Source organism: Bufo gargarizans, chromosome 3 (genome assembly GCF_014858855.1).
Source record: "Bufo gargarizans isolate SCDJY-AF-19 chromosome 3, ASM1485885v1, whole genome shotgun sequence".
NCBI classification, from domain to species: Eukaryota; Metazoa; Chordata; class Amphibia; order Anura; family Bufonidae; genus Bufo; species Bufo gargarizans.
Genome location: NC_058082.1, coordinates 486,212,845 through 486,237,186, shown reverse-complemented (window position 1 = coordinate 486,237,186; position 24,342 = coordinate 486,212,845). Strand labels below are relative to the sequence as shown.

Below are 24,342 nucleotides of genomic sequence, written 5' to 3'. Positions count from 1 at the left end.
CAACACTTGCAATTGCCAGCTTTCCGACTGTTGTGCGACGTGAGCACACGCTAGAACTCCACATTCCACATGTTGGCTCATCAATATTCACTTCGCTGGGCGGCGCTTACTGTCCCCAACTTCACAAGATCCGGCGCATGCGCAGGGCACTGTTAAGCGAATCGCTTCAGAGCGGGGACCGCAGAAGCCGCCCAGCAAACTGAATATTCATGAGCTGGGCGGCGCTTCAAATCGGCAGTTGGGGAGGCTGGCTGGGCGCAAGAGAAGTGAAACGCCGCCCCTTGGGCAGATTGCAGACCGTTGGAGCAGGTTATAAAACTTAAAGTTTACTGTTTGTATAATGTGGACAGGGGGGATACTTATATGATTGTAATACCCATTATAAGACCTGTAGTGACATATATACCTCAATATGCTTATTGGCCCTGTCAGTGTCCCTTTAACCTCTGTAAGGTTTTACGCAACTTTGAGGAATCAACACATATGGTGAGCTGCGATAATGCTATTATGAGCGTAGCCATGGTACTTCTGTGTCTACTGAAACGCTTGCTGCTCACAATGAAGGCAGACGCTTTGCATGTGGAAGAGTTGGAAATGGGGGAAGACAGTATACAGGGTGATAGCCAGACCACCCTCAGTTCGTCTTCTCAGCATGAATTGGATGATGAGTAGTGTTGATCACGATTATTCGAATTGCGAATTTTAATCGCGAATATCGGCACTTCGAGAATTCGCAAATATTTTGAGTATCGCAAAATATATTCGGAATTGCGAAAAATAGATTTTCGGGAAAATACCAGTACATGCGAATTTTATGCGAATTTTCGCAATCAAGAAAATAATTCCTGGAGATCCCGAATTCTCGAATATATGGTGAATATTCGCCCAAATATTCGCGAAATATCGCGAATTCGAATATTGCCCCTGCCGCTCATCACTAATGATGAGGAGGAGGAGCAGGAGAGGGTAGTACCCATAGCAGGTTTATTTCCTCTGTTCAGCATGGATGGGCAGAAGAGGAGGAAGAGGATTAGGAGATTGAGATCCATCCTCCTGATGAGGACAGCAAAGTCTTGCCTGTTGGTACTCTGGCACAGATGGCTGAGTTCATGTTAGGTGCCTTTCCCGTGACCCTCCTGTTATACGGATTTTAGACGGATTACTGGGTGTTCACCCTCCTCAACCCCTGCTACAAAGAGAACTTGTCATCTCTCATTCCTCTGGTGGAGAGGATGAGCAAAACTGTGCAATACCAGAAGGTCCTTGTTGAAAAATTGCTCCCAAAATTTCCATCTGACAACGCTGGCGGCAGACTTCGTACTTCCTTGGGCAACCGAGGAGACGAGGGGAACACACAGCAGTTCCAACAGAGGCAGGGCAACACTCTCCAAGGCCTGGGACAGTTTCATGACACCCCGCCAGCACCCTCACCCTGATGCGCGGCCTAGTGTCACAAGGAGGGAGAAGGTTTTGGAAGATGGTGACGGAGTACGTAGCAGACCGTGTCAGCATCCTCAGTAATCCCTCAGTGCCTTACAACTACTGGGTGTCCAAGCTGTAGACGTGGCATGAACTTGCGCTCTACGCCTTGGAGGTGCTGGCTTGCCCTGCCGCCAGCGTTTTGTCTGAGCTGGTGGCATTATAACAGACAAGCGTATCCGCCTGTCAACTGAAAATGCTGACAGGTCGATTATCCCTGACTTCTCAACTCCACCAGAGAAAAGCGGATGAACAAAGGCACTCTAAATGTGTTGTTTAATGTACTACAGTCATGTGAAAAAATTAGGACACCCTTTGAAAGCATGTGGTTTTTTGTAACATTTTTAATAAAAGGTTATTTCATCTCCGTTTCAACAATACAGAGAGATTAAAGTAATCCGACTAAACAAAGAAAACTGAAGAAAAGTCTTTTCAAGATCTTCTGTAAATGTCATTCTACAAAAATGCCTATTCTAACTGAGGAAAAAGATAGGACACCCTTGCCCCTAATAGCGAGTGTTACCTCCTTTGGCTGAAATAACTGCAGTGAGACGGTTCTTGTAGCCATCTACCAGTCTTCGACATCGGTCTGAGGAAATTTTACCCCACTCCTCAATGCAGAACTTTTTCAGCTGTGAGATGTTTGAGGGGTTTCTTGCACGTACAGCCCTTTTCAAGTCACCCCACAGCATCTCAATGGGATTCAAATCTGGACTTTGACTTGGCCATTCCAGGACTCTCCATTTCTTCTTTTTCAGCCAATCTTTGGTTGATTTACTAGTATGTTTTGGGTCATTGTCATGTTGCATGGTCCAGTTCCGCTTCAGCTTTAATTTTCTAACTGATGGTCTCACATGTTCTTCAAGCACCTTCTGATACACAGTAGAATTCATCGTGGATTCTATGATGGTGAGCTGACCAGGTCCTGCTGCAGCAAAGCAGCCCCAAACCATGACACTTCCACCTCCATGCTTCACAGTTGGTATGAGGTTCTTTTCTTGGAATGCTGTGTTTGGTTTACGCCAAACATGTCCTCTGCTGTTGTGTCCAAATAATTCAATTTTGGACTCATCTGTCCAAAGAACATTATTCCAGAAGTCCTGGTCTTTGTCAACTTTATCTCTGGCAAATGTCAGTCTGGCCTCGATGTTTCTCTTGGAAAGCAAAGGTTTCCTCCTTGCACACCTCCCATGCAAGTTAAACTTGTACAGTCTCTTTCTGATTGTAGAGGCATGTACTTCTACATCAACAGTAGCCAGAGCCTGCTGTAGTTCTCGAGATGACACTTTAGGGTTTTTGGAGACCTCTTTTAGCATCTTGCGGTCTGCTCTTGGGGTGAACTTGCTGGGGCGACCAGTCCTGGGCATGTTGGCAGTTGTTTTGAAAGCCCTCCACTTGTAGACTATCTTCCGGACAGTGGAATGGCTGATTTCAAAATCTTTTGAGATCTTTTTAAATCCCTTCCCAGACTCATAGGCTGCTACAATCTTTTTTCTGAAGTCCTCTGACAGCTCTTTTGCTCTCACCATGGTGCTCACTCTCACTTCAACAGTCAGGAGCACACCAAACTAAATGTCTGAGGTTTAAATAGGGCAAGCCTCATTCAACATGCAGAGTAACGATCTACTAATTATGTGCACCTGGTGTGATATACCTGTGTGAGATCTGAGCCAATTTAAGAGGGAATACATGTGAGGGTGTCCTATCTTTTTCCTCAGTTAGAATAGGCATTTTTGTAGAATGACATTTACAGAAGATCTTGAAAAGACTTTTCTTCAGTTTTCTTTGTTTAGTTGGATTACTTTAATCTCTCTGTATTGTTGAAACGGAGATGAAATAACCTTTTATTAAAAATGTTACAAAAAACCACATGCTTTCAAAGGGTGTCCTAATTTTTTCACATGACTGTAAATACACTGTGTTCCCACGCACCCCTTCCACCACATTAAAGGGTATATGGTTAAATCTTCCTTTTCTTATCCTTCTCCTCCTCTTCCATCATATCAAAATGCTTATTTGTTGCATATAATGTCATTGCATATATGCCCTCGCATATAATGTTTTACAGGGTCAGCTCACCTGCAGGCCCTCGCATATAATTTTTTAGAGAGTCAGCTCAACTGCAGGCCCTCGCATATGATGTTTTACAGGGTCAGCTCACCTGCAGGCCCTCGCATATAATGTTTTACAGGGTCCGCTCACCTGCAAGCCCTCGCATATGTTTTACAGGGTCAGATCACCTGCAAAACCTTGCATATAATGTTTTTCAGTGTCAGCTCACCTGCAAAACGTTGCATATAATCCTTTACAGAGTCAGCTCAACGGCAGGCCCTCGCATATAATGTTTTACAGGGTCAGCTCACCTGCAGGCCCTCGTATATGTTCTGCCAGATTCCTATACCTGGCAGAATGCTATACCCAGAAGTGACGCGGTTGCACCGGAATCAGCTGGAGGAGGGTGTGTGTGGATCTGTGCAAGAGCAGATCTACTGGATTCGTAAAAATAATTGCACCGCTGTGGGAGAAGCACCTACTTAATTTGCATGTGCGAAACCGTACACCGCGCGTGCTCACTCAGGGGCGGGAAGATTTTTCAGTGCAAAATCACTACCCCTGAGTGTGCACGCGCGGACACATCATCTGGAGCAATTCAACCTCACCACATAGCAGAGCTGAGTGCAAGATATTGGGGACACCACATAGCAGAGGTGATTGCAGGATATTGGGGTGGTGGTGTCAATACATAGCAGAGCTGAATGTGGTTCCTGAGTGCGCACGCACGGTGTACGGTTTCACGCATGCAAATTAAGTAGGTGCTTCTCCCGCGGCGGTGCAATTGTTTTTATGAATCCAGTGGATCTGCGCTTGCGGATCTGCTTGCGCTTGTGCAGATTCACACACACCCTCCTCCAGCTGATTCCAGTGCGGCTGCGTCACTTCCGGGTATAGCATTCTGCCAAGGTAAAGGAATCTGGCAGAACAGCATATAATGTTTTACAGTGTCAGCTCACCTACAGGCCCTCGCATATAATGTTTTACAGGGTCAGCTCAACTGCAGGCCCTCGCATATAATGTTTTACAGGGTCAGCTCACCTGCAGGCTCTCACATATAATGTTTTACAGGGTTAGCTCACCTGCAGGCCCTCACCTAAAATCTTTTACAGGGTCAGCTCACCTTCTGATGACAACAGCGAAGTATTGCCTGTTGGTACTCTGGAACACATGGCTGACTTCATGTTAGGCTGCCTTTCCCACGACCTGCGCATTATACGCATTTTAGACAACACGGATTACTGGTTGTTCATCTTTCACGACAGTTGTCTATACAGAAATCACTCCAGTTACTAATCTGTCTTGCTTGCCAATCTATGGTAGGCTTATGTCTGGTCAACCATGGTAAACCTAGCACTAGAGGGGCAGGCAAACCCTTTAGTACAAAATAAGAAATGGTCATGGACTCAACATGGGAATCACCCACCTTCAAATGAATATCATGCACCATATGAGTCAGACACTTTTGCGAGAGAGGGGGGAAATCAATAGCAAACACAGATATCCACTTGTTTAATGCACTTGTTTTAAAACTATGACTCTAAACGAACTGATAGTCCACAAGGTTAACCCCTGCCCCACTGTCAACAAATACTTCCAATTCAATATTTTCTGAGTCTAGCGCCACCATGGCAGGCAGGAGAAATCAGGTACTACCGGTAAAAGACTAAAATACCTTCTCCGACTCTCCACTCACACTGCCAAGAGTAAGAGAACTAGACCCATTAGTTACAACCTTTTTTTTTTTCTTTTTCACCTTGAGGTTTAATATATGGACATACGTTAATAAAATGTCCTTCTTTACCACAAAAAAAAAACGAAGTCTTCTCTGAACCCTGAAGTTCCTATTACCAGTGCATGAAGAGACCTGTACCAATTGCATAGGCACATCACAGACACGAGCTCGAGTGTCTCTGTACCCCACGTGACATAAGAAGCTGTTTCCCCATATGGTAGTACATCCCAAGTGAGAGGAACCTTGCACCTCCCTCTCAGGTGTCTATCAATCTGTACGGCCGGGGAAATAGCCGCCTCCAAAGAATCAGGGTTTTCGTGGAATGCCAGGGCATCTTTTAGTCTCTAAGACAGCCCTTGACAGAATTGATTACGGAGTACTGGGTCATTTCACTCCGAATCAGTCACCCATCTCCTAAATTCAGAGCGATATGACTCTGTAGAACGTTCTCGCTGACTCAAACTACGCAGCTTAGATTCGGCAAGAGAAACCCGGTCTGGGTCATCATATATAAGGCCCAGGGCTCTAAAAAATTAATTAGCCGATCGGAGGGATTGGGAAACGATCGGTAGAGAAAAGGCCCAGGACTGAGCATCACCTTTCAGCAGAGAAATAATAATCCCCACTCTTTGATTTTCGTCCCCAGAGGAGAGCAGACGCAGACGAAAATACAGTTTACAAGATTCTCTGAACCAAACTAAATTATCACTCCCCCCAGAAAACCTATCTGGAAGGGGCCACTTTAGGTTCAAGGCTGCCCTGATTCCCACTGACCAATGCGATCCACCAGTGCATTAACAGTATCCATATCTGCACAAAGCAAAGAAAATATTGATGGTAGGCACGGTTGATAAAGTAATGGTAGATGGGGATAAGAGGAACACCAAGTAAACGAACAGCAACAGGAAAACAGGCTAGGCCCGAAAGCTAGGGCGAAGGGAATGGTAACCTCCTAACAATCCCTGAGCCTCTTCCTGACTGCTGACAGTATGAGCAAGTCTTGATGGTGAACGAACTCATACGCTAGAATCTAAGCCTTGCGGACACTGTTACAAACCCTAACTTACAGAGCAGGGAATGAGACAGCCGGTATCTTCCACCGTAAAGAGACCAGTGTCTCCCTGAGACCTAGAAGCAATACACGCACAAAGGAGAAAACAGGAGGACTTAGCTTGAGACGAACGGGAAGTAGAGGATCCACAAACAACCAGTATAGAACTCCAGAACGAAAATATCACCCGCAAAGTCAGCAGGAAGAGGCGGACTTAAATAGAGCCTCTTAAACAGCTAACGAGCAGAACCTGTGGAGAGGTGGAATCCTGCCCACAACAACAACAGAAAGGCAACAAAGAAAGACCTGTCAGATAGACTCATGTGCTGCAAGTCTATCCGATCTTATCAGATCCCTCACAGGGCAGGCAGTGACACCACCATCCTCCTCTGACTCCTCTTCAGTAGCCCCCCCCCGGGAATTCATTCAGCATTGCGACTTCCTCATCGTCCAGCTCCTGCTCCTCGACGGCTTGATCAATAACACGACGCAATGCATGCTTCAGAAAGAAGGCGTAAGGTACAATGTCACTGATGGTGCCCTGGCTGTGACTGACCAGTTTGGTAATCTCTTCAAATGGCTGCAGAAGTCTGCATGTGTGAGCAGCCACTGGCACGGTGAAAACAAACAAAGCTCCCCAGAACCTGTCCTGCTGCAGAGTTCGTACAGGTAGTTGTTAATGGCACGTTGCTGCTGGAGCAGCCTATCGAAGCATATACAAGGTGGAGTTTCAGCGCGTCCGGCTGTCACAAATCAGACATCTGATGGGCTTGTAAAAGCCATGGCCTTGTAAAATTTTCTAAAATGGCCAGAGATTTTCCTGGCCTGGCACAAGATGTCCTGTAACCCGGGGTATTTGGCAACAAATCGCTGCATGACTAAGTTCAGGACGTGTGCCATGCATGGCACGTGTGTCATTTTGGCCTGTTTCAGCGCTCTCAGCAGATTGGCACCATTGCCGCACACCACTTTACCAACTGTCAAATTGAGTGGGGTTAGCCACTGATTGGCCTGTGACCACAGAGCTGAAATCAGTGCAGCACTGGTGTGGCTCTTGGCTTCCAGGCACAACTGCAGCAGCACAGCATGGAAACGTCTCACCTGGCACATCGAATAGGTTCTGAGGAGCTTGGGTGGTTCAGCAGAAGAAGAGATAGTAGTGGAAAAGGAGGAGTTAGCTGAGGAGGAGACGGAGGATAGAGTAGGAGGAGGAGAAGAAGAGGCAGGCCTGCATGCAATCCGTGGCGGTAACACCAAATCCACACGAGTGCCACAGGTTACATGCTTGACGGTCGTCAGAAGTTTCCCCCAGTGGGCAGTAAAAGTTATGTACCTTCCCTGCCCGTGTTTGCTAGACCAGGTGTCTGTGGTCAGATGTATCTTGGCACCAACACTGTGTGCCAGAGATATATTAACTTGCAGCTGAACGTGACCATATAGCTCTGGGATGCCCTTCTTGGAGAAATATTTCCTTCCGGGGACCTTCCATTGCAGTGTGCCTAAGGCCACAAATGTTCTAAAGGCCTCAAAGTCCACCAGTTTATATGCCAGTAGTTGCGACAAGCCAGTGGTCAGCTATTGGGCAAGAAGGTTATCCGACATCATCAACTTTTTACGCTCTAACATTTGGGCCACAGAAGCCTGCCTTCTGCCAGATGAATGCAACAACGGCAGGTGGAAGGTGGAGTGGAGAACAAATGGGAGGAGAGAGGAGAAGGAGAAGATGCAGGACGTGGAGCGCCGGAAGTGTGGATTTGTGGGTTCTGACGGCGTTGCTCCCACTGGGCTCGGTGATGGCTAGGTGAGTGATGGGCTTACCGCGACTTATGCGTTGACAGCACATGCTGCAGATGGCAACACTATTGTCAGCAGCTGACACGTTAAAAAAGAAAGTCAACACTGCGGAGCCATGTGCCAGCGTCCTGGGAGCGTAAGATGTGACCGTGCATGGTGGATGGCTCGCTCCAGATACATTTGCAGTCTGCTTTTTGCCTCCTGTGCACTGCGAGTTCTGCCTGCTTCTCCTCCCTATCTGCTGCTCCGTCTCTCCCTCTCAACTCCCCTCCTCTTACTCTCTTGTGGGCACCCACTTGATGTCCATCGACACGTCATCATTGTCTCCTTCACCACCACTGACATTAGAGATCTCGGAGTAGGCAGCAACAGGGGGGACCACCCTCCTTGGGCTGATTGGGGTACTGTCGTCAGACTGCTGGGTGGCAGCTGTTGCTACCTACTCTTCCTCATCCGATGCCAAGAATGGCTGCGGATTGGTAAGGTCTGGGAATGGATGGGAAAATAATTCCTCTGACTTAAGTGGAGGGGCTATGGTGGTGGGGCACTCACACAGCAGAGAGTGAGGAGGGTGCAGATACAGAGGATGAGGAGGGTGCAGAAGTGGAAGGCTGAGTGAGCCACTCAACCAACTCTGGTGCATCCTTTGACGTAATCGCACGCACCTTCTCCAACTTTCCACTCAGGCTCCGGCCTTGTGCACCTGCCCAACCCCTACCACCCCTGCGGAACGGCCTGCCTCTTCCTCTGCCTGTCATTTTATAAATGACCCTTTGCCAAAGTCCCTAGAGAAGAGCAGTATTTGTGGAAGCAGGTATATCGCAGGCCTCAATCAGTATTTGGTGGAAGCCGGTATATCGCACTCCTCGATCAGTATTTTGTGGAAACAGGCATATAGAACACCTGAATCAGTATTTTGTGGAAGCCAGTGTATCGCAGGCCTCAATCAATATTTGGTGGAAGCAGATATATCACACCCCTCAATCAGTATTTTGTGGAAGCAGGTATATAGAACCCCTTAAGGTACTTTCACACTAGCGGCAGGACGGATCCAACAGGCTGTTCACCCTGTCGGATCCGTCCTGCCACTATTTTGCCGTGCCGCCGGACTGCCGCTCCGTCCCCGTTGACTATAATGGGGATGGTGCGGAGCTCCGGCGCAGCACGGCAGTGCGCGACGAGAGGTCACCGGACTAAAAAGTCGGACAAGTATATTGCACCACTCAATCACTATTTAGTGAAAGCAGGTATATAGAACCCCTCAATCAATATTTTGTGGAAACAGGTATATAGAACACCTGAATCAATATTTGGTGGAAGCAGGTATATCGCACCCCTCAATCTATATTTTGTGGAAGCAGGGATGCCAAACCCCTTAATCCAGTGGTTCTTAACCTGGGTTCGATCGAACCCCAGGGGTTCGTTGAGTCAGCCTCACGGGTTCGGCCGCCGGCCCTGGGGGGCCGCTTTGATAGGTGGCTGCCACAAGACAGGAAAATATTTATTTCCTGTTACTCAGACTCCTTTTGCGCCCGCTGCGGCTCATGATCAGAAGAGCCGAGCAAGCGCAATAATTTTGCTTTCACCAGCCGCCGGATGTGAGCGACATATGACGACATGACGTCATATCCGGCAGCTGCGCGGTGGCAGATCTAGTGACTGCACAGCATGGTGGCGGCAGCATCCTGTCCCTCCTGCACACAGACACCGGCATCACTGAGCTAAGCTGACCTGTTGTACTACAGGTAAGAATAAAGGGGCTTGGAGGACCTATTGTGTATTGTATTTAAGGGGTCAGCATTGTATTGGAGGGGGGTTAGCAGTGTATTAGGGGAAGGGGGTTAGCAGTGTATTAGGCAAAAGAGGGATCATCAGTGTATTAGGGGAAGGGGGGTCATCAGTGTATTAGATAGTGGAGAGGGGGGGCAGTAGTATATTAGGCGCAGTGACTTATGGGGCTGACATAGATTTTTTTTTCCAGGGCTGCTTTGTATCCCCAGTCAGGCCCTGGAGGTCAAGACACACACCCGACTCACCCCGCTTGTCCATCATTGGCTGCAGGTGATCACGCAACATCGCTTGGCCTATCCCTTCATACTAACTATGTCGAGCAAAAAAAGAAAGTGGTCGGACGAATATGTACAATATGGATTCACATGTATAACGGAACGTGATGGGAGTCAGCGTCCTAACTGTATGATTTGCAATGCCAAGTTGAGCAATTCTAGTCTAGCACCGGCAAAACTAAGAGAACACTTCCTTAAGCTGCATAGAGATGGAAAATACAAGAACACAACGCTCACTGAATTCAAGGTGAGGAGAGCCAGATTCGATGAAAAGGCTAGTCTGCCTGTTCTCAGCTTTGTACCCATCAACAAACCGATCCTCATAGTATCGTACGAAGTTGCTTACCTGATCGCAAAGCAGGGCAAACCCCACACCATTGGTGAAACACTCATAAAACCAGCTGTGTTGAATATGGCGAATATCATGCTGGGAAAAGCGGCTGAAGTTAAGTTATCCCAAATTGCTCTTTCAAATGACACCATCAGCGACAGAATAGAGGACATGAGCAAAGACATCTTGGCTCAAATAGTTGCAGATCTGATTTCAAGCCCGGCAAAATTCAGCCTTCAACTCGACGAGACCACAGACGTCTCCAATCTAAGCCAGCTTGCAGTATTCGTGTGCTATGTGAAAGACGACGTGATAAAGGAAGAGTTTTTATTTTGTAAGCCTCTTGCAACAACAACTAAGGCAGCCGATGTGAAGAAACTTGTGGATGACTTCTTCAAAGACAACAATCTTTCGTGGGATATGGTTTCTGCAGTTTGTTCGGATGGAGCTCCAGCCATGCTGGGAAGAAAGTCTGGTTTTGGTGCGCTAGTGAAAGCCGATGCACCACACATCATTGTTGCGCATTGTATTCTGCATAGGCATGCATTGGCAACAAAAACCTTGTCTCCAAAACTGACAGAAGTATTAAAAATTGTAGTGGAATGTGTGAACTATGTGCGAAATAGTGCTCTGAGGCACCGCATCTTCAGGGAGCTGTGTAAATAAATGGGATCTGAATTTGAGGTACTTCTGTACCATTCCAACGTTCGGTGGTTATCCCGGGGACAGGTGTTGAATCGTGTTTTTGCCATGCGTGTGGAATTAGCCCTGTATTTGCAAGAGCACCAACATTGTCATGCAGATTGCTTCAAAGATTCAGAGTTCATTCTCATTTTAGCGTACATGACTGATATCTTTGCAGCTCTAAATCATCTCAATCAACAGATGCAGGGCGGTGGAGTCAACTTCATCGAAGCGGAAGAAAACCTGAAAGCTTTTCAAAAAAGCTACCGTTATGGAAACGGCGAATAGAGAACGATAACTTCGCAAACTTTCCCCTGCTAGACGACTGTGTAAGTAAGATCGAAGATGTATCTGGAATCGGAGACATTTCTGTACCCACGGAACTGAAGCAAGCAATTGCCACGCACTTAGATGAGCTTGCAACGTCTCTTGATGGATACTTCCCTACAAGAGAGTCATATCCAGCATGGGTGAGACAGCCGCTCACATTTAGTGTTGAGACAACAGATGTCAATGATGAATACCTTGATGAAATCATTTAACTTCAGCAGAGCCAGGTTCAACAGCAACTCTTCAGAACAACAACGCTTTCAACGTTTTGGTGTCAACAAATGGTAACGTACCCTGTTATTGCTAAGAAAGCTCTGGAGTTTTTCATACCGTTTGTTACAACATATCTTTGCGAGCAATCCTTTTCAAGGATGCTGGACATAAAAACGAAGAAAAGGAACAGACTTTGTTGCGAAAATGACATGAGAGTGGCACTTGCCAAGGTAAAGCCGCGCATTTCTGACCTGGTCTCTGAAAGACAACAGCAGAAGTCACACTGATTTGCAGTAAATATTCATAATTATGTTTTTATTTTTGTGTGAAAATCATATTTTAATGGTTTTGTTCATTGTTCTTTATGGTTTTGTTCTTTAATGGTTTTATTCACTTTGTGCACCTATGTATAAATATATACCTATGTTTTGAATTTGAAAAAATCATATTTAATTTTTCCAAGTAAGAAGTGTTCGGTGAATGCGCATATGAAACTGGTGGGGTTCAGTACCTCCAACAAGGTTAAGAACCACTGCCTTAGGCCTCATGCACACGACAGTTTATTTTCACGGTCCGCAAAAACGGGGTCCGTAGGTCCGTGATCCGTGACCGTTTTTTCATCCGTGGGTCTTCCTTGATTTTTGGAGGATCCACGGACATGAAAAAAAAGTCGTTTTGGTGTCCGCCTGGCCGTGCGGAGCCAAACGGATCCGTCCTGAATTACAATGCAAGTCAATGGGGACGGATCCGTTTGATGTTGACACAATATGGTGCCATTTCAAACGGATCCGTCCCCATTGACTTTCAATGTAAAGCCTGGAGTTCTTTTATACCATCGGATTGGAGTTTTCTCCAATCCAATGGTATATTTTAACTTGAAGCGTCCCCATCACCATGGGAACACCTCTATGTTAGAATATACTGTCGGATATGAGCTACTTTGTGAAACTCAGATCCGACAGTATATTCTAACACAGAGGCGTTCCCATGGTGATGGGGACGCTTCTAGTTAGAATACACTACAAACTTTGTACAAGACTGCCCCCTGCTGCCTGGCAGCACCCGATCTCTTACAGGGGGATATGATAGCACAATTAACTCCTCAGGTGCCGCACCTGAAGGGGTTAATTGTACTATCATATCCCCTGTAAGAGATCAGGGCTGCCAGGCAGCAGGGGGCAGACCCCCCCTCCTCAGTTTGAATATCGTTGGTGGCACAGTGTGCGCCCCCCATCGGGCCCCCCATCCTCCCTCTAGTGTAATAAATCGTTGGTGGCACAGTGTGCGCCCCCCATCGGGCCCCCCTTCCTCCCTCTAGTGTAATAAATCGTTGGTGGCACAGTGTGCGCCCCCCATCAGGGCCAACCCTTCCTCCCTCTATTGTTATAGATCGTTGGTGGCACAGTGTGCGCCCCCCATCAGGCCCCCCCTTCCTCCCTCTATTGTTATAAATCGTTGGTGGTACAGTGTGCGCCCCCCATCGGGCCCCCGTCCTCCCTCTAGTGTAATAAATCGTTGGTGGCACAGTGTGCGCCCCCCATCGGGCCCCCCTTCCTCCCTCTAGTGTAATAAATCGTTGGTGGCACAGTGTGCGCCCCCCATCGGGCCCCCCTTCCTCCATCTATTGTTATAAATCGTTGGTGGCACAGTGTGCGCCCCCCATCGGCCCCCCTCCCTCTATAGCAGTAACAACATTGGTGGCAGTGTGCGGCCTCCCATTCCCCCCCCCCCCCGATCATTGGTGGCAGCGGAGTTCCGATCGGAGTCCCAGTTTAATCGCTGGGGCTCCGATCGGTAGCCATAGCAACCAGGACGCTACTGCAGTCCTGGTTGCCATGGTTACTTAGCAATAGTACAATAGTAGAAGACTCATAGTTACCTGCTTGCTGCTGCGATGTCTGTGTCCCGGCCGGGAGCTCCACCTACTGGTAAATGAAAGGTCTGTGCGGCGCATTGCTAAAGAACTGTCACTTACCAGTAGGAGGAGCTCCCGGCCGGTCACAGACATCGCAGCAGCAAGCAGGTAAGTATGAATCTTCTACTGTTGTACTATTGCTAAGTAACCATGGCAACCAGGGCTCCCCAGCGATTAAACTGGGACTCCGATCGTAACTCCGCTGCCACCAATGATCGGGGGGGGGGGGATGGGAGGCCGCACACTGCCACCAATGTTGTTACTGCTATAGAGGGAGGGGGGTAGATGGGGGGCGCACACTGTGCCACCAACGATTTATAACAATAGAGGGAGGAAGGGGGGGCCCGATGGGGGGCGCACACTGTGCCACCAACGATTTATTACACTAGAGGGAGGAAGGGGGGCCCGATGGGGGGCGCACACTGTGCCACCAACGATATTCAAACTGGGGAGGGGGGGTCTGCCCCCTGCTGCCTGGCAGCCCTGATCTCTTACAGGGGGATATGATAGTACAATTAACCCCTTCAGGTGCCGCACCTGACGGGGTTAATTGTGCTATCATATCCCCCTGTAAGAGATCGGGTGCTGCCAGGCAGCAGTCTTGTACAAAGTTTGTAGTGTATTCTAACTAGAAGCGTCCCCATCACCATGGGAACGCCTCTGTGTTAGAATATACTGTCGGATATGAGTTTTCACGAAGTGAAAACTCAGCTCTGAAAAAGCTTTTATGCAGACGGATCTTCGGATCCGTCTGTATAAAAGCAACCTACGGCCACGGATCACGGACACGGATGCCAATCTTGTGTGCATCCGTGTTCTTTCACGGACCCATTGACTTGAATGGGTCCGTGAACCGTTGTCCGTCAAAAAAATAGGACAGGTCATATTTTTTTGACGGACAGGATACACGGATCACAGCCTCGGCTGCAAAACTGTGCATTTTCCGATTTTTCCACGGACCCATTGAAAGTCAATGGGTCCGCGAAAAAAAACTGAAAACGGCACAACGGCCACGGATGCACACAACGGTCGTGTGCATGAGGCCTTAATCTGTATTTTGTGGAAGCAGGTATATCGCACCCCTCAATTACTTTTTTGTAGAAGCAGGTATATGGAACACCTGAATCAATATTTGGTGGAAGCAGATATATCACACTCCTTAATTAGTATGTTGTGGAAGCCGGTGTATCGCAGGCCTCAATCAATATTTAGTGGAATCAGGTATATCGCACCCCTCAATCAGTATTTTGTGGAAGCCGGTATATAGAACCCCTTGAACATTAATTTATAGAAGCAGGTATATTGCACCCCTCATTCAGTATACTGTGGAAACAGGTATATAGAACCCCTGAATCAATATTTTGTGGAAGCAGGTATATCACACCCCTCAATCAGTTTTTTGGGGGGCAACAGGTATATCACACCAATTGCAATTAGTTATTCCAATAGCGTTTGTCCCTCTATATAGCTGCGGTATCGCAGCAGATTCGCACACAACTGCTGCACAATACAAATGCACTATAATATACTTTCTATGTTAGAAAGTATATTATAAGTATATCACACCCCTCAGTATATCACACCTATCGATAGCACACCTATACCAGTCCTTAAAATAACTTTTGTGGCCCTATTAGCTAGCATTTAGTGTCCCTAACAGTCTGTTCCTGCTCTACAAAGCAACCTCTCCCTACACTGGCAAAACACAGAATGTAAAATGGCTGACAGATCAGGTTCTGTTATAGGGTCCATGTGCTGGAACGTCTCAATTGGCTGTCCTGTCCCACCTGATGGATGTGTCATGGGTAAAAGTTTGGCGTAATGAAAAAGAATATGGCGCATGTGAACATCGCCATATGTCTGCATGTTTGGCAAATCGCAAACGAGCAAAGTTCACTGTGAAACGACCGCTGGGGGAACTGCAAGGCCATCTCTATTTACAACCAACATCTCTCAGCAACCATCATTGAAAAACGCATTGCATCCACACTGGCTTCAGGATACAATGCGTTTTTCACTGAAGCCCCATTCACTTATATGGGCCCAGGGCTGCGTGAAAAACACAGAATATAGAGCATACTGCATTAGAACTGATGCATGAAAAAAAAATTCATTCATTTAAATAAATGGATCAGGATTCAGTGCGGGTGCTATGCGTTCACGTCACGCATTACCCCCGCGCGGAAAACTCGCTCGTGTGAAAGCAGCCTTATTTTGAAACATGCTTTAGTCTTTCTTCCTTTTTTTGTAGTAAATAAATTCTATGCATATTTTTGATTTTTCAGTGTTTTTTTAACTGTAAAATTTTAAACAAGTATACAGTATTTTTCACCCCATAAGACTCATTTTCCCCCCTGCGAAAAATGCTCCTGCGTCTTATGGGGTAAATACTAAAGAGCACTTCCATTATGGAAGCGCTCCATAGTACCGGAGGAGCGGGAAGTGTAGAAGGCTCTGTACTCACTGCTTCCTGGTCCTCGGCTGTCATCTGTGCAGTGGCTGCGCACAGCGTGAGGGCGCTCTGTGACCTCACGCTGTGCGCATCAGATCACAGCCGACAGCAGGATGAAGAGGATCGCGCTGTGGGTGAGGAGCGGCAGCGTCCGGAGCAGGAGAGGTAAATGTTTTTTTTATTTTAAGTTCTCTGTGGCATGGGGGCTGCTAAGAGGCATGGCGGCACATATGGGGGCTACTAAGAGGCATGGGGGCACATATGGGGGCTGCTAAGAGTCATGGGGGCACATATGTAGGCTTCTAAGAGGCATGGCGGCACATATGTAGGCTTCTAAGAGGCATGGCGGCACATATGGAAGCTACTAAGAGGCATGGGGGCACATATGGGGGCTGCTAAGAAGCATGGGGCACATATGGGGGCTGCTAAGAGTCATGGGGGCACATATGAGAGCTGCTAAGAGGCATGTGATCTCAGATGGGGGCTGATAAGTGGCATGGGGCACATATGGAGGCTGCTAAGAGGCATGGGGGCACATATGGAGGCTTCTAAGAGGCATGGCGGCACATATGGGAGCTGCTAAGAGGCATGGGGGCATATATGGAAGCTACTAAGAGGCATGTGGGCACATATGTAGGCTTCTAAGAGGCATGGCGGCACATATGTAGGCTTCTAAGAGGCATGGCGGCACATATGGAAGCTACTAAGAGGCATGGGGGCACATATGGGGGCTGCTAAGAAGCATGGGGCACATATGGGGGCTGCTAAGAGTCATGGGGGCACATATGAGAGCTGCTAAGAGGCATGTGATCTCAGATGGGGGCTGATAAGTGGCATGGGGCACATATGGAGGCTGCTAAGAGGCATGGGGGCACATATGGAGGCTTCTAAGAGGCATGGCGGCACATATGGGAGCTGCTAAGAGGCATGGGGGCATATATGGAAGCTACTAAGAGGCATGTGGGCACATATGGGGGCTGCTAAGAAGCATGGGGCACATATGGGGGCTGCTAAGAGTCATGGGGGCACATATGAGAGCTGCTAAGAGGCATGTGATCTCAGATGGGGGCTGATAAGTGGCATGGGGCACATATGGAGGCTGCTAAGAGGCATGGGGGCACATATGGAGGCTGCTAAGAAGCATGGGAGCACATATGTGAGCTTCTAAGAGGCATGGGGGTACATATAGGAGCTTCTAAGAGGCATGGGGGTACATATAGGAGCTTCTAAGAGGCATGGCGGCACATATGGAAGCTACTAAGAGGCATGGGGGCATATATGGAAGCTACTAAGAGGCATGTGGGCACATATGGGGGCTGCTAAGAAGCATGGGGCACATATGGGGGCTGCTAAGAGTCATGGGGGCACATATGAGAGCTGCTAAGAGGCATGTGATCTCAGATGGGGGCTGATAAGTGGCATGGGGCACATATGGAGGCTGCTAAGAGGCATGGGGGCACATATGGAGGCTGCTAAGAGGCATGGGAGCACATATGTGAGCTTCTAAGAGGCATGGGGGTACATATAGGAGCTTCTAAGAGGCATGGGGGTACATATAGGAGCTTCTAAGAGGCATGTGGGCTCATATGGGGGCTGATGAGAGACATGAGGGCTTATATGGGGCTGATGAGAGGCAATGGGGGCTGATAAGAGGCAATGGGGGCTGATAAGAAGCAATGGGGGCTGATGAGAGGCATATGGGGTATATTTTCGGTAATACGGTAATTTTCTATCCTTTTCCATTTCCTATAGAGCTATCTGATCGAAAAAATGCCTAAAAACACCATACCTAGAGTATTCAGAATTTTTGTAAGTGCCAAAGTGACATGGAAAATATTTAGTAATGTCATATTTTACAAATTAAGAGTCATGGGGGCACATATGAGAGCTGCTAAGAGGCATGTGATCTCAGATGGGGGCTGATAAGTGGCATGGGGCACATATGGAGGCTGCTAAGAGGCATGGGGGCACATATGGAGGCTGCTAAGAGGCATGGGGGCACATATGGAGGCTGCTAAGAGGCATGGGGGCACATATGGAGGCTGCTAAGAAGCATGGGAGCACATATGTGAGCTTCTAAGAGGCATGGGGGTACATATAGGAGCTTCTAAGAGGCATGGGGGTACATATAGGAGCTTCTAAGAGGCATGGGGGTACATATAGGAGCTTCTAAGAGGCATGTGGGCTCATATGGGGGCTGATGAGAGACATGAGGGCTCAAATGGGTGCTGATGAGAGGCATGGGGGCTTATATGGGGCTGATGAGAGGCAATGGGGGCTGATAAGAGGCAATGGGGGCTGATAAGAGGCAATGGGGGCTGATAAGAGGCAATGGGGGCTGATAAGAAGCAATGGGGGATGATAAGAAGCAATGGGGGCTGATGAGAGGCATATGGGGTATATTTTCGGTAATACGGTAATTTTCTATCCTTTTCCATTTCCTATAGAGCTATCTGATCGAAAAAATACCTAAAAACACCATACCTAGAGTATTCAGAATTTTTGTAAGTGCCAAAGTGACATGGAAAATATTTAGTAATGTCATATTTTACAAATTAAAAGTAACATCTGGAAGCACAAATGCAAAAACATCAGATGTGTGAAATCATCCTTAGGCCCCTTTCACACAAGTGAGTTTTCTGCGTGGATGCGATGTGTGACGTGAATGCATAGCACCCGCACTGAATCCTGACCCATTCATTTCAATGGGGCTGTGTACTTGAGCGTTTTTTTCACGCATTAGTTCTGCGTTGCGTGAAAATCGCAGCATGTTCTATATTCTGCGTTTTTCACACAGCCCTGGCCCCATAGAAGTGAATGGGGCTTCAATAAAAAATGCATTGCATCCGCAAGCAAGTGCGGGTGCGATGCGTTTTTCACTGATGGTTGCTAGGAGATGTTGTTTGTAAACCTTCAGTTTTTTATCACGCGCGTGAAAAACGCATCAAAACGCATTGCACCCGCGCAGAAAAAACTGAACTAATCGCAATCGCAGACAAAACTAACTGAACTTGCTTGCAAAATGGTGCGAGTCTCACTGAACGCACCCTGAACGTATCTGGAGCCAATCCATCACTCTCGTGTGAAAGAGGGCTCATGCACACAAACGTATTTTTTGTCCGCATCCGATTCGCATTTTTTGCAGAACAGATGCGGACCCATACACTTCAATAGGGCTGCAAAAGATGCGGACAGCACACTATATGCTGTCCTCATCCGTAGATCCATAGAACACGTCCTAATGTTGTCCGCAATGCAGGACTGTTCAATTATGGGTCGGACGTTCTGTAAAATGCGGAACGCACGTGGCTGGTATCTTTGTTTTGCGGATCCACAATTTACAGACATCAAAAATGGCTACGGCCGTGTTCATGAGCCCTTTAGAATATTAAATACAAAGAAATAATAATTTTCACACTGCATCAAAATCTTGTGCCTTTTGTAAAAATTTCAAACTTTTTGCATTCCTTTGAAAAATGGCCATGAGAGTCGATGACTGGAGCTTATTTTATCTCCCTCATAGACAGATGGTAAATCTGATTAAAGATGAGCAGCTTGGATCTGTGTTATAAAATCTGGGATTTATTCAATATGAGCAGAGTGGGTTCATAAAAGGATGAATTGACCGCAACAGAAAACATTTACACTAAATACAATATGTCTGTCAGCCGCACACATTTTCATATGTTATAGTCAAATATGCAGGTAGGTTATGCATCTGCCTATTGCTGCCTGGTTTTCTGAAGAATATCTCCACGTGTGGCAGACAATGAAACAGTATTAAACCAAATTGTGTGGGGATATCATTCTGAGTTTGGAAAACTGTTTTTGCATGTATTGTGGTAAACTCCTTTTCTAAATTTTCCATGCATTTTTGGGCGAAGATCTGCTTCAAATCTACTTCAAAAACCTCAAGAGGAAAATTCAGCTTTCTACTGAAGAGAACACCCATTGGTTAAAAAAAAAAAAAAAACACGTGTATTTTTGCGCTGAGAAAATAACACGCTGATTCCGCACTGAGTTTTTAAGCGTTTTTTTTTTTTTTTCAAAATCAGTTGTGTTAACTGGCCCTGACCCTAAGTTCACACCTGAGCGTTTTACAGCGCGTTCAAACGCGCTGTAAAACGCTCAACACATGAAAAGCAATGCTTCCCTATGGGAATGGTTCTCACATGGGCATTTTACAGCGCGTACGATCGCGCTGTAAAATGCCCGACGCTGAAACAAGTACTTGAGCTTCTTTAGGGGCGTTTTGACGCGCATTTGTGGCCATAGGACACTGCAGTCAATGACACAAACGCGCGTTTACTATTACAAAAGACGCGCGTCAGAAACGCGCGTTTGACGCGCGTTTGGGAAACGCTCAGGTGTGAAAGCAGGGTAAGGGTGGCTGCACAGTGTGTAGATTTATGTTCAAGAAATCTGCATGAAACCTGGCCCAAAACCACACAAAAATCACACATAAATCTGCACAATTTATAGCGTTTCTGGGGCATTTTTTGTGTGGATTTGATGCAGATTTTCTGCAGCTCATCTATTGGAATGGCTGAAATTCTCATAAGAAGAACACAACTGGCATTCTGCAGATTTCGAAATCAGCACAGCAGGTCAAAGAAGAGAAGTCTATGTAATGATAGTCAATGGCAGTGATGGTGAACCTTTTACAGACCGAGTGCCCAAAGTGTAACCCAAAACCCACATATTGATCGCAAAGTCCAATATAGTATATCTTTCATGTACTTTATCATTATAGCGTGCCCTGCAATGATGAATGGCAGGAAAGGTCTAAGGCATATTGGCATGCATTAGACTTTTTCCAGGGTGTGGGTGCCCACATAGAGGGCTCTGAGTGCCGCCTCTGGCACCCAATTCATAGGTTCGCCACCACTGGTCTATAGTGTCGCTCTGAGACATGTGACACACTACGACTGTCTTCTGGATTTTTGTGCGACTGTCATAGACTAATTAGAGTAAATGTTGCACAAAAGTGGTGCGACAAGAATGTCAAGCCACACGTTACAATGCAGTCGTTCCCTTTTTGTTGCGCACCTTATTGTCGTGCGACATATGTCGCCATGTAGCCTTCTCCTTCTCTTTCCTGCTGCATCCACTTCTAGCTTCAGCTCAGGAAACTACATCCAAAAACTATTGTGTGAAAACACATGCTGCGCATGACAGTGTCGTTTATGGGGCTTTTCTGCACAGATTTATGGGTATGTTTGGTTTTCGCTGCATTACCGCACCAAATCCACACCATGATCCACGTGGGTTACTTGAGGATTTTGACATGGATTTGCCCCAGATCTCACCCTTTGCATTGCAAACAGTAAAATCTGCACTGAAGATCCGCACAAACTATTGAAACGCTGCAGATTTCAAAATCCGAAACGCAGGTCAATTTCTGCGTAGGAAATTTCCGCACTGTGCACATGAGATTTTGAATATCTCATGTGCCTAGCTGTTACTGTATGACACTGCATATTTTACAAACATTCCCTTAAAAAGTTATTTTTTAAACCAGTTTTTAGCAGTATTTTCTGATAGATCTCCTTTAGGCCTCATGCACATGACCGTTCCGTTTTTTTTTTGCGGTCCTCAAACCGCGGATCCACAAAAAACAGAAGCTACCCGTGTGCCTTCCGCAATTTGCGGAACGGAACGGGCGGCCCATTGTAGAAATGCCTATTCTTGTCCGCAAAACAGACAAGAATAGGACATGTTCAATTTTTTTTGCGGGGCCACGGAACGGAGCAACGGATGTGGACAGCACACGTGAATGGGTCCGCATCCTACCTGCAAAACCACAGCTCGGTTACGGATCCAAACAACAGCCGTGTGCATGAGGCCTTAAAGGGATATTCTGGTTGTTTCAAGTTATAGATTCCTATTAGATCGGTTGGGGTCCTATTGCTGGGACCCCACTGATCATGAGTACGGGGGCCCTGTACCCACTGCAGCACCCCTGAAATAAATGGTTGCACATGCGCACGGCCATTCAATTCATTTCTATGGGAGTTCCGGAGATAGCCGAGTACAGCGCTCCTATAGAAGTCAGAATTCCTATAGAAATGAATGGAGCTGCCAGCCGCTCAGTTACTTTCAGGTGGGCTGCAGGGGGTACGGGGCCCTGGTTCTCATGACCTGTGGGCAGGGGCGGACTGGGCCGGGGGGCAGGGGGGCAATTGCCCCCCGGGCCTCCCTGGCTTGCTGTCCTGGCCGGCCGGGCCGGAATAAACAGCCACTTTATGCCAGGGAGACGGGGAGCAGGGGAGGCGTGTTGCCGGCAGCCTATCAGACAGGCCGCCGGACCAGCGCAGGCGGCGCGATGACGTCATCGCGCCACCTGCGCCGGTCCTGCGGCCTAACTGAGCCGCTGCGCTGCCATAAAGTGATTGCATCTGTGCTGGCTGGAGGCGGGACCGGAGTATTCCAGAGAAGCAGGGAGGTAAGTATAAGTCTGACTGCCATTATTATTTTTTTTTTCTTTATTTCTGTCCCTATCTGGCTACTACTGGGCTGGCACTTTATGAGGGGGGTGGGGGGCAGGGGGGCACAGGGGCACAATCTGGCTAGTGGCTACTCCTGGCACATTATAGGGGGGCCCCCCCTAATCTGGCTACTGGGCTGGCACTTTATGAGGGGGGTGGGGGGCAGGGGGGCACAATCTGGCTACTCCTGGCACATTATAGGGGAGCCCCTATCTGGCTACTCCTGGCACATTAGTGGGGGGGCCCTATCTGGCTACTGGCACATTAGTGGGGGGCCTATGGCTACTGGCACATTAGTGGGGGGCCTATGGCTACTGGCAGATTATAGGGGGGCCTATGGCTACTGGCACATTATGGGGGACCTATGGCTACGGGCACATTATGGGGGACCGATGGCTACTGGCAGATTATAGGGGGGGCTATGGCTACTGGCAGATTATAGGGGGGACCTATGGCTACTGGCAGATTATAGGGGGGGCTATGGCTACTGGCAGATTATAGGCGGGGCTATGGCTACTGGCAGATTATAGGGGGGCCTATGGCTACTGGCACATTATGGGGGACCTATGGCTACTGGCATATTATGGGGGACCTATGGCTTCTGGCAGATTATAGGGGGGGCTATGGCTACTGGCAGATTATAGGGGGGCCTATGGCTACTGGCACATTATGGGGGACCTATGGCTACTGGCACATTATGGGGGACCTATGGCTACTGGCACATTATGGGGGACCTATGGCTACTGGCAGATTATAGGGGGGGCTATGGCTACTGGCAGATTATAGGGGGGCTATGGCTACTGGCAGATTATAGGGGGGGCTATGGCTACTGGCAGATTATAGGGGGGCTATGGCTACTGGCAGATTATAGGGGGGGCTATGGCTACTGGCAGATTATAGGGGGGCCTATGGCTACTGGCACATTATATGGGGGGGGCTATGGCTACTGGCACATTATATGGGGGGGGCTATGGCTACTGGCACATTATGGGGGACCTATGGCTACTGGCACATTATAGGGGGACCTATGGCTACTGGCAGAATATAGGGGGGCTATGGCTACTGGCAGATTATAGGGGGGCCTATGGGTACTGGCAGATTATAGGGGGGCACTATTTGGCTACTGGCACATTATATGGTGGGCTATGGCTACTGGCACATTATAGGGGGGCCTGTGGCTACTGGCACATTATAGGGGGCCTATGGCTACTGGCACATTATAGGGGGGCACTATCTGGCTACTGGCACATTATAGGGGGCACTATCTGGCTACTGGCACATTATAGTGCTGGGCCTATGGCTACTGGCACATTATATGGGGGGCCTATGGCTACTGGCACATTATAGGGGGGCCTATAGCTACTGGCACATTATAGGGGGGCCTATAGCTACTGGCACATTATAGGGGGGCTATTGGCTACTGGCACATTATAGGGGGCACTATGGGGACATTAGCTCAATTGGGGACATTACAAGGGGGTATTTTTTGCACTATTATAAGGAGAATTATTTCTACTGGGGGGGGGGGGCATTATGGTGGGCTTTATTACTCCCCCATGGTCTGAGCCCTCTAGTAGCAGCACCAGCCTCTCTCTGCTCTGCTATCCCTCTGCCTCTTCTCCAAATCCTTATTATGAAATTTTTCTCATTAGGATAAAACACATCAGCTCCGCCGAGCCCCCGGCCAAAGTGTGGAGGTGTCTGAGATCCCCAAGGGTCAAGCCAAGTAATTGTAAGTTTTCATATGAAATA

General features: G+C 47.8%; 1 protein-coding gene across 1 annotated transcript in view; it reads right to left on the bottom strand.

Moving 5' to 3' along the window:
* Positions 1-24,342, bottom strand: part of LOC122932456 (membrane-associated phosphatidylinositol transfer protein 3-like) — an 802,287-nt gene that overhangs the window by 239,024 nt on the left and 538,921 nt on the right. The gene's annotated exons all lie outside the window — the stretch shown is intronic.